Below are 9,892 nucleotides of genomic sequence, written 5' to 3'. Positions count from 1 at the left end.
AAATGTTTTGAGAATGATGAGGGCAATGAATGTACAAATGTGCTTTACACATTGATGTATGTATGGATTGTGATAAGAGTTGTATGAGCCCCTAATAAAAGGATTTAAAAAATGTTGTAGTGATTAAAACCAACAGTATGAGACAAACGGATCAATAATTACTCAAAGGAAAAAATAAGGGTTAGGAAAACAACATTATTGAAGAAAATGTTAACATTTGGATAAATGTTTTCCTCTTTGGATACTTCTTACTATAGGGAAACCAGGATGGGTGGATTCAACTAAGACAGTAGCTGGTTGATGATTACCTGAGAGCACAGAGCGGAGAGGGGAAATGAGTCACTATCAGTGAGTACAAGTAGGAAGAAGAGTTTCCAAAGTGGATTGTGGCAATGATTGTACAATATCCAGAACTTTAAGTAAAAAATCATTTTATTGCCATATACTTTACATATCATACAGTTGGAGGCACCCCCACACACACACAAGTCACAGACACTTTTATAATCCTTTGGGAACACCAGCGTCTTCCCTGCCCAAAATGGCACCAGGCACAAGGGAGGGCCAAGTCCTTCAGGAGGCAGCAAAGCTGCCATCTGGAGCAGGCCTGTGGGGTAGCAACATCCTGATGACAGGAGAGAGCCTTCAGCTTGCCTGTAAGGTCAGCAATCTCAGGGGCCTGGGCTTTGTAGTGCTCAACCAAGTGGGAAGACTTAAAGAACACCTTCCCCATTGCAGCGGGAGCCTTAGGCTTTGATGACCTCCTACTGGATCTGTAGGGCCAAGGGCAGAACAAATTGCATCTTCTTGCCTACATCATTGCGCACATTGTCCCGAGCTTCATCCATACACACAGCATTCCTTGGGGCTAAGAGTGTCAGAAGGACCTCGGCCAGGCCCACCATGGGCTATTCAGTGCTCAGCGCTGCCGATTGGGCCTACGCAACTAGAGAACTAGAGAAAATGCATGTGCAGTGAAGCTGCAGTGAAGAATCATCTCCCAGAGTGGCTCCTAAGTCCCATAGGAGTGAGGGGGAAATAGCATCAAGTGGGAAGCCACTTCATACAATCCTAGTGTTCCAGTGCTGAACTACAAGAGAAAAACTAGCAAGCTATTCAAAGGTTTGCAAAGCAACATAGGTTTACAGACCCAAGCAAGTTAAACCAGTAAATCTATTGTTGAACACAATGTTTACCAGAGGGATGCTTCCAGAGAAAGCCAGAAAAACTACTCGACAAATCATTAATGAGCTGTAACACTGTTCATATGATGTAATTTAATCATCCAATCATAGTAATATTTGTGCAATCATTACCCCAATCAGTTTCAAAACATTTTCTTCTCATACCCATTGTTAGCTCCCCATTTCCTCCCCTGCCATACCCATAGACAATGATCAATCCAGTTACTGTCTCTATAGATCTACCGATCCTGGATGTCACATACAGAAATTCAAACAAAACACAAATAGGAAGCATGCAAATAAGCAACAATGTCTAGACAAAATAAAGCAAAAATTTCAATAAAAAGAAAGCAGACAAGATTAGAATACAGAAATAACTATAAAATGGGCCAAAATAGAGATCAAATGATAAGGCATCACATTTTAACTTAGCTGCATCTGCCGTAATGGACTTTACAATGCTCTTTGTCTGATAGCAAAGCTATTTACATTGCTGGCCTGTGTTCAGAGGTTATCCACCGGGCTCTTAATCCAGCTGTGGACCCTGCAGAGAGATTTTGGGCTTCCGCTGTCATCCTTAGCATTCTGCAAACTGGGTGTTCCTAGTTTAATCTCTAATACAATTCTTTCCTTCATATTTGGAAAACACAGAACTTTTTGAAAAAGAAGAATTTCATAATTTGCTAAGAAACTACAAGTTACCAGTCTGCATTAAGCATTGTAAGTCACCGCTAATAGAAAAGACACATTAAAAGAAAAGGATAACTGAAAAGGATAACAGAGAAAACCATTGAGGAAAAAAAAAATTTTTAACAATCCTATGGAACAGTATGCCCTGCAGACCAGTTGCCTACTTTTCAAATGAAGGTTTACTGGAATCCAACCATACCTGTTCATTTTACATACCATCCATAGCGACTTTTCCAGTACGACAGCAGAGATGAGTAGTTGCCAACAGAAATAGATGCTTTCCCCTTTTCTGGTTTACCAAACCTCATCCTGCTTCTCTCGATGCCAACTCATCTATCCCTTTTACTTTGGTCCACTCATCATCGATCTGACCCTAATAGTAGATTCTAGCTCTGAACTCTAGAATGAGCAGACACAGTTGGATCACACTATTCTTTGAAGGAGTAGCAGATGCATGAAAGAGGTCAATAAAACACATACACATGTACTTCACTTAGCTGCCTTCTCTTTTCCCCTGATTGTCCTTGGGCCTACTTTCTGCTCTTCACTAAACTTACACAATTCACTCCATCCAAGGCAGCCAGCATTTCTGCTCTCCGAGGTTAAAGATAATGTGTGCCCATTTTGTCACTGCCTCAGACCCCTCTACATCTATTTCCCTGAGAAGTCTATTAGAAAAAGGTGTGTTAAAGGTCCTTAGTATTTCCAAGTGCCTATTTTTCTTCATCCATTAATTGGAATGCCCCACATGCCCCTGGCAGCTAAAGGTCCCAGAATATTGACTATGGTGAGAAAGGCACAGGGAAATATCCTCCAAATCTCTTCAGATGCAGCACCCTTTTTTGTCTCTAAAGGATTTGCTCCATTTGTGTTGTGTGTCCCAAATTCATTTGACCACCCCTATAAATTATCGAGACATGGCTTTATGACCTCATAGAGGAAGAAAATGAACGAGGACAAGACGGAAATAGAGGGCCAGTTTTCCTGAGGCCATACAGCCATCGAGTGAATCGGAGATTAGCAAAGAGAAAGGTATATTTTCCCTAAATTCTAGCTCACGTTATAGAAAGTCCAACTTTTTGGCTGACTTATACTGATTTCATCTCACTTAAAGGAATCTTGATGACATAACAGTTAAAACACACCTGCTAATCAAAAGGTTAGAAGTTCAAGTATGCACAGCCTTAGAAACCGGATGGCAGCAGTGATAGTCTAGCCTGTAAGGACACTGTGAGTCAGAATCAACTCAAAAGCACTAGATATTTGTGTCATATCGCTCAGCAATACTTGAAGATTCTTATAAATGCTATATTGAAAACATTTTTCATGGTTTATGAATAGGAATCAACCTTGAATATATACTCCAATGCTCTAATTTCTGACCTGGAAGAACAGAGATTCAGAGGTTCCAGCCAGTGATAAAGCCAAAAACTCATCCCCATAGCACCATCATAGAACCAGACACGAGATAAGTATCACATATCATTATCTGATTTAATATCCACAACAACAGAAGTAATCACTCGTCACTGCCATTGAGTAAATTCCAACTCACAGTGACTGTTGAACAGAGTAGAGCTGACATTGTAGGTTTCCAAGACTATAAATCTTTTTAAAATCTTTTTATTGAGGGTTCGTGCAACTGTTAACACAATTCATCCATCCATCCATTGTGTCGAGCACATTTGTACATTTTGCCATCATCATTTTCAAAACATTTTCTTACTACTTGAGCCCTTGGTATCAGCTTCTCATTTTCCCCTCCCCCCTCCGTCCTTCCCTCCCTCATGAACTCTTGATGATTTAGAAATTATTATTATTTTTCCATGTCTTGCACTGTCCGATGTCTCCCTTTATCCTCTTATCTGTTGTCCATTCCCCTGGGAGAGGGTGATAGGTCATTGTGATCGATTTCCCCTTTCTCCCCCCACCTTTCCTTCCCTTCCTGATATGGCTACTCTCAATAATGGCCCCAAGGAGTTTATCTGTTGTGGATGCCCTGTGTTTGCAGCTTTTTAAAAAATCATTTTATTAGGGGCTCATACAATTCTTATCACAATCCATACATACATACATTGTGAAAAGCACATTTGTACATTCATTGCCCTCATCATTCTCAAAACATTTCCTCACCACTTAAGCCCCTGGCATGAGCTCCTCATTTTCCCCCTCCCTCCTCTCTCCCTCCTCCCTCATTAGCCCTTGATAATTTATAAATTATTATTTTGTCATATCTTGCACTGCCCGACATCTCCCTTCACCCACTTTTCTGTTGTCCATCCCCCAGGGAGGAGGTTATATGTAGATCCTTGTAATCTGTTCCCCCTTTCCACCCCACCTTCGCTCCACCCTCCTGGTATCACCACTCTCACCACTGGTGCTGAAGGGATCACCTGCCCTGGATTCCCTGTGTTTCCAGTTCCTATCTGTACCAGTGTGCATCCTCTGGTCTAGCCAGATTTGTAGGATAGAATTAGGATCATGACAGTGGGGCAGGGGTGGGGGAGGGGAGGAAGCATTTTGAAACCAGAGGAAAATTGTATGTTTCATCGTTGCTACACTGCACCCTGACCAGTTCATCTCCTCCCGACGACCCTTCTGTAAGGGGATGTCCAATTGCCTAAAGATGGGCTTTGGGTCTCCACTCCACACTTCCCCTCATTCACAATGATATGATTTTTTGCTCTGATGATGCCTGATATCTCATCCCTTTGATACCTCATAATTGCACAGTCTAGTATGTTCTTCCATGTGAGCTTTGTTGCTTCTGAGCTAGATGGCCACTTGTTTACCTTCAAGCCTTTAAGACTCCATATGCTATATCCGTTGATAGCTGGGCACCATCGGCTTTCTTCACCATATTTGCTTATGCACCCATTTGTCTTCAGCCATCATATCAGGGAGGTGAGCACATATTGATATGATTTTTTTGTTCTTTGATGCCTTATAACTGATCCCTACAGCACCTCATGAGCACACAGGCTGGTCTACTTCTTCCATGTGGACTTTGTTGCTTCTGAGCTAGATGGCCGCTTGTTTACCTTCAAACCTTTAAGACCCCAAATGCTGTATCTTTTGATAGCCAGGCACCATGTGCTTTCTTTACCACATTTGCTTATGCACCCGCTTTAAGACTATAAAGCTTTAGAAGGGTAGAAAGCCTCACCTTTTCTCCTGAAGAGCAGTTGGTAGTTCAAACTGCTGACCTTGTGGTTAGTAACTCAATGCATAAACCACCAGGGTTCCTTACCATATGCAGTTAGCCACCACTACACCACCAAGACTCTTAATACCATATGCAATAGTTATCATTAATTACCTCCCCAAGTTAAGGAAAAGAATGTAATGGCAGAAAGTGGTCAATCAACTTGTCCAAGATCACACTGCCATTGAGTGGCAATATTTAGACATTAGAACTCATGACACTAACTCTGAAAGTCATTTCCAAGACTATGCTATATGATCCTTACCCTTAATTGATAATCAAATGACCAGAGGAAGATATATTTTCTCCTGCCTAAGACATATTTTCTTTTGAGTCTTTGCCACTTACTAACCAGTAGTTTTTAGCTACTTACCCTCTCACAACTTCAGTTTCTTCATTTGTGAAATGGGCATTATAGCAGCACCTACCTTGTGAGGTTATTGTGAGAACTAAGGAGCCACTATAAATCACCATCCCTCATTCCTGGCATGGAAAGGGCTAAAACAGATACCTGATTTCCTAAAAAAGTAAAAATAAACAAATAAATGTGTGTGCGTGCCACACATGCATCTCTGGGTGGTAAAAATGGTTGAGCACTCAACTGTTGTTTTGTTGTTGTTGTTGTTGTTGTTGTTGTTGTTGTTTTGAGCACTCAACTGTTAACTGAAAGTTTGGAGGTTCACACCCATCAGAGTTGCCTCTGAAAAAAAGACCTGGTGATATACTTCCAAAAACTCATCCATTGAAAGCACTATTATCCTAGTTACCACTGCCAACAACTCTGAAAAAGGATCATAGTAGGAGGTCCTGAATAGAGTGTGTGTTAGGTCTGGTTGACTAGAGAAAAAAATCCAGGGACATCCATATATGTATAAGAAAGAGGTTTATCAAGCAGCCATCTAGCTGAGAGGCGACAAAGAACACCAGCCTGTGGGATCATCAGGTGTTATGGGATCGGGTATTAGTCATCAAAGAACAAAAAAATCATATCATTGTGATGAGGGGGAGTGCAGAATGGGGACCTAAAGCCCATCTGTAAGCAACTGGACATCCCCTTACAGAAGGGTCATGGGGAGGCAGTGAGCCAGTCAGGGCTCAGTGTAGCAATGATGAAACATACAGCTTTCCTCTAGTTCTTTAATGCTTCCTCCCCCACACTATCTTGATTCCAATTCTACCTTACAAATCCAGCTAGACCAGAGGATGTACACTGGTACAGATAGGAACTGGAAACATAGGGAATACAGGACAGATGAACCCCTCAGGACCAGTGGTGAGAGTGGCAATACTGGGAGGGTGATGGGAAGGTGGGGTAGAAAGGGGGAACTGATCACAAGGATCTACATATAACCCGTTCCTGGGGGACAGACAACAGAAAAGCGGGTGAAGGGAGACGTCTGACAGTGTAAAACATGACAAAATAATAATAATTTATAAATTATCAAGGGTTTGTGAGGAGCAGGGGTGGAGAGGGAGGGAATAAAATGAGGAGCTGATACCAAGGGGTCAAGTAGAAAGCAGATGATTTGAGAATGATAATGGCAACAAATGTACAAATATGCTTGACACAATGGATGTATGTATGGATTGTGATAAGAGTTGTACGAGCAGCCAATAAAATCAAGGGCTCATGAAGGAGTGGGGAGCAGGGAGGGAGGGGAAAAATTAGGACCTAATGCCGAGGACTTAAGTGGAGAGGAAATGTTTTGAGAATGATGAGGTCAATGAATGTACAAATGCGCTTTACACAATTGATGTATGTATGGATTGTGATAAGAGTTGTATGAGCCCCTAATAAAATGATTTTTTTTAAAAGAAAATGAACGAGCTTTATATCAATGAGCAATTGTATATTGAGAAAACATCCCCGTCCAGTCCAGATCAAGTCCACAATTCTGATAGTAGCTCTTATGACCAATAATAGTCTATAAATCCCTGTTTAGACTCACACAGCACATGCAATGATGCCAAATGCAGTAAGATCATAGGCTAGTGGGCAGAAAGTCTTGTGGATCCAATGGCAATATATCTCAATGCTGTTGTGGGTCTCCACATGGCTCCTCCAGCACTCTGAGTGCCTCCTCAGCAGGAAAGAGAAGGCAGAGAGAGGGTGGGTCTGGCCTCCAGCTGTTTATCTCCTCTGCACCTCCAAAGGAGGTCATCAAGCTACAACCTGATTGACAAGCTAAATTCCAGCCCTTCACTCTTAATACCCTCAAGTTAACAGGAGATTATGTAACTACCACAGTGTGGGATAACAATATGGAACAAAACTCAAAATCAAAGTTTACTGGTCTGATACAGTCTGATTAAACTCCTGAGAATATTGACTATAGTCACCCTTCAAGCCTAGTACCCCTGAGCCCCAAGTTTCAGCCAAATTTTAGACAAGCCTATAAGGTGAACAATAACACAAGAGAGGTATGCATCCCTTAGAACAATCAACTACATGAGATCAAAAAGGCAGTATTTGCCTAGGGGTAAAGCTAAGAAGGCAAAAAGGAGTAGAAAGGGAAACATGGAAATGGTAAACCCAGGCAAGTAGAAAGAGTACTGTTACATTATGGGAGCTGCAACCAATGTCCCAAAATAAAATGTGTGTAAATTATTACGTGTAAAGCCAATTTGCTTTGTAAACTTCCACCTAAACCAGTTAAGTACTCAGCTGCTTACCAAAGGATTATCACTTTGAACCCATCCACAGGCATCTCTGAGAACAGGCTTGGCAATCTGCTTCTAAAGAGTCATAATCTCCAAAATCCTATGGAGAAGTTCTACCTGCACACATGAGGCTTCCATGAGTCAGAAGCCACTCCATAACCAACAAAAATGACTACCTATCTTGTATATGTATATGTGTGTGTATGTATATATATATATATATATATACAGAGAGAGAGAGGCAGCAACATACAACAGGGCGTGTCAAAAAACATTGCTAAAAATCATAAAATCTTTCTGCTTCCTCTTTGTCAACCCTGAAGCTACAGGGATCAGGATACTACAGCTGGATCTGGGCTGGGCTATATGGTGCAGGGGCTGGGGCAGGGTTGTATGGAGCTAGTGCTGGGGCTGGGCTGTATGAACCTACCTATGGCTGGGACTGGGCCTGGGCCTGGGCCTGGGCCTGAGGCTAGACAGTATGAAACTAGGGTGCTGGAGCTGAGCTGCATGGAACAAGAGCTAGAGATGGAGCTTTGGCTAGAGTTGGGCTGGGTTGTATGTAACTAGGTTTGGGGCTGGGGCTGGGCTGTATGGAGCTGAGGTTTCCAGCCTCCTTGGGAGTTTGGGCTTTTATAAGAGAAACACTGGGAGTTCTTTCTCTCTGGCTCCTTCACTCTCCCTGCTTGTTGGGATTCTCTGCCTGCCTCCATGGGTAGCCCCACATGGCCCAAGAATCCTAGGAAGAGTCAGCAAAAACCTGAAGTCTTCCACCAACCACCTGAGAGGCCTTAGAAAGGATTCTGCAGCTGAAGTGCAACCAACAGTTTTTGCGCAATTTGTTGAGAGAGCTTTAGCCAGAACCACTCATCTAAGGCACTCCTGGTTTGTTACGTTCAAAACTATGTGAAATAGTGCATGTTTGTTGTCTTAAGGTGCTACATTTTAGAGTTGTTAGACAGAAATAGACAAACGATAGAAAACTTTAAGGTGTTCTATTTATGGAGTGAGAAACCTGGAGTGAGAAACAGGCCTAAGTAGGATTCTTTCAAGACCCACAACTGCTTGAAAGAGATTTGCCCTACTTAAGCCTCCATGTGCATCTTCCCTTACTATGCTTCAGTGGGCCTGCATTTTAAAAGTTGATTTTAATAGTCTTTAAACAGAATCCCGTTCTAAGCCGTCAAGCAATAAAAACAAAAGTGTTTGTTGGGAGGGAGGGGACAAAAGCATTCTTTCATTTACATGTCAGCCATAGGAAAAAAAATCATAAAAGCATTTTGCAAGTTTTCTTGAAGTTGGGGTTCTGTTTTGATTTCTTAAAGGAGCAAATCAGCGCCAAAGCCAAAATCTTGGGTAGGAGGAAATTTAATTAGAATGTGGATTGTCTTATATAGATTTGTTTCTTTTTATTGTTTTCTTCAAACTGACAGAATCACTCATATAGTTAATATATAATTAAGTGAGGAAGTAAGAAGAAAACACAAAGACTTAGACTGAAAACATAATTCAAAACCAGTAGACTGTGGGCAACTGAAGACACTAATCTTGAACTGGAGGTCCTCAGTAAGCCATAGGGGACTAGCATATTAGTCATAAAATTGCATTATCTCCTATTCGTGTATGAGAGATATTTTTTAATGTTTTCAACCTCCTCTTTGGGGCATAAAAGAAAAGAATTGCACGTATATCTTCCTTTTGAATTTAAGTAAGGACATGTGACTTGCACTAGCTGATAAAATTCCTGTAGAGATGGTGGAGGGCACTTTCAGGTGGAATCTTAGAGCCAGTGCAACACACTTTTCATCCTGCTACCGAGATCCTGGACTGTTGGAAAGTGTTCATCATATCTTAAACTGAATGAATTGAAGAAAAATTCAAACCTTGAGATGCAGTATTAAAAGATTCTATGGACAAAATATTGAAACGTCAATATAAAATGAAAAGAATGAATACACAGCGTCACAGTATCAAAAAGAACTTGTTCACATTCAGCCATTTCAAGACGCAGCATACAAGCAAAAACCAATAGTACTAAACAAAGAAGCCCAAGTTGCACTGAAAGCATTAGTGAAAAACGATTTACTTTGTTTCTCAACATAAAGATTAGAAAACACACACAAAATTATTAAAATAAAAGAGCATCAATGTT

The sequence above is a fragment of the Echinops telfairi genome, unplaced genomic scaffold (assembly GCF_000313985.2).
Source record: "Echinops telfairi isolate 266 unplaced genomic scaffold, ASM31398v2 ScPeMD7_2291;HRSCAF=2852, whole genome shotgun sequence".
Classification (NCBI taxonomy): Eukaryota; Metazoa; Chordata; class Mammalia; order Afrosoricida; family Tenrecidae; genus Echinops; species Echinops telfairi.
The sequence above is the reverse complement of the archived record's forward strand: the minus strand, read 5'-3'. Positions refer to the sequence as shown.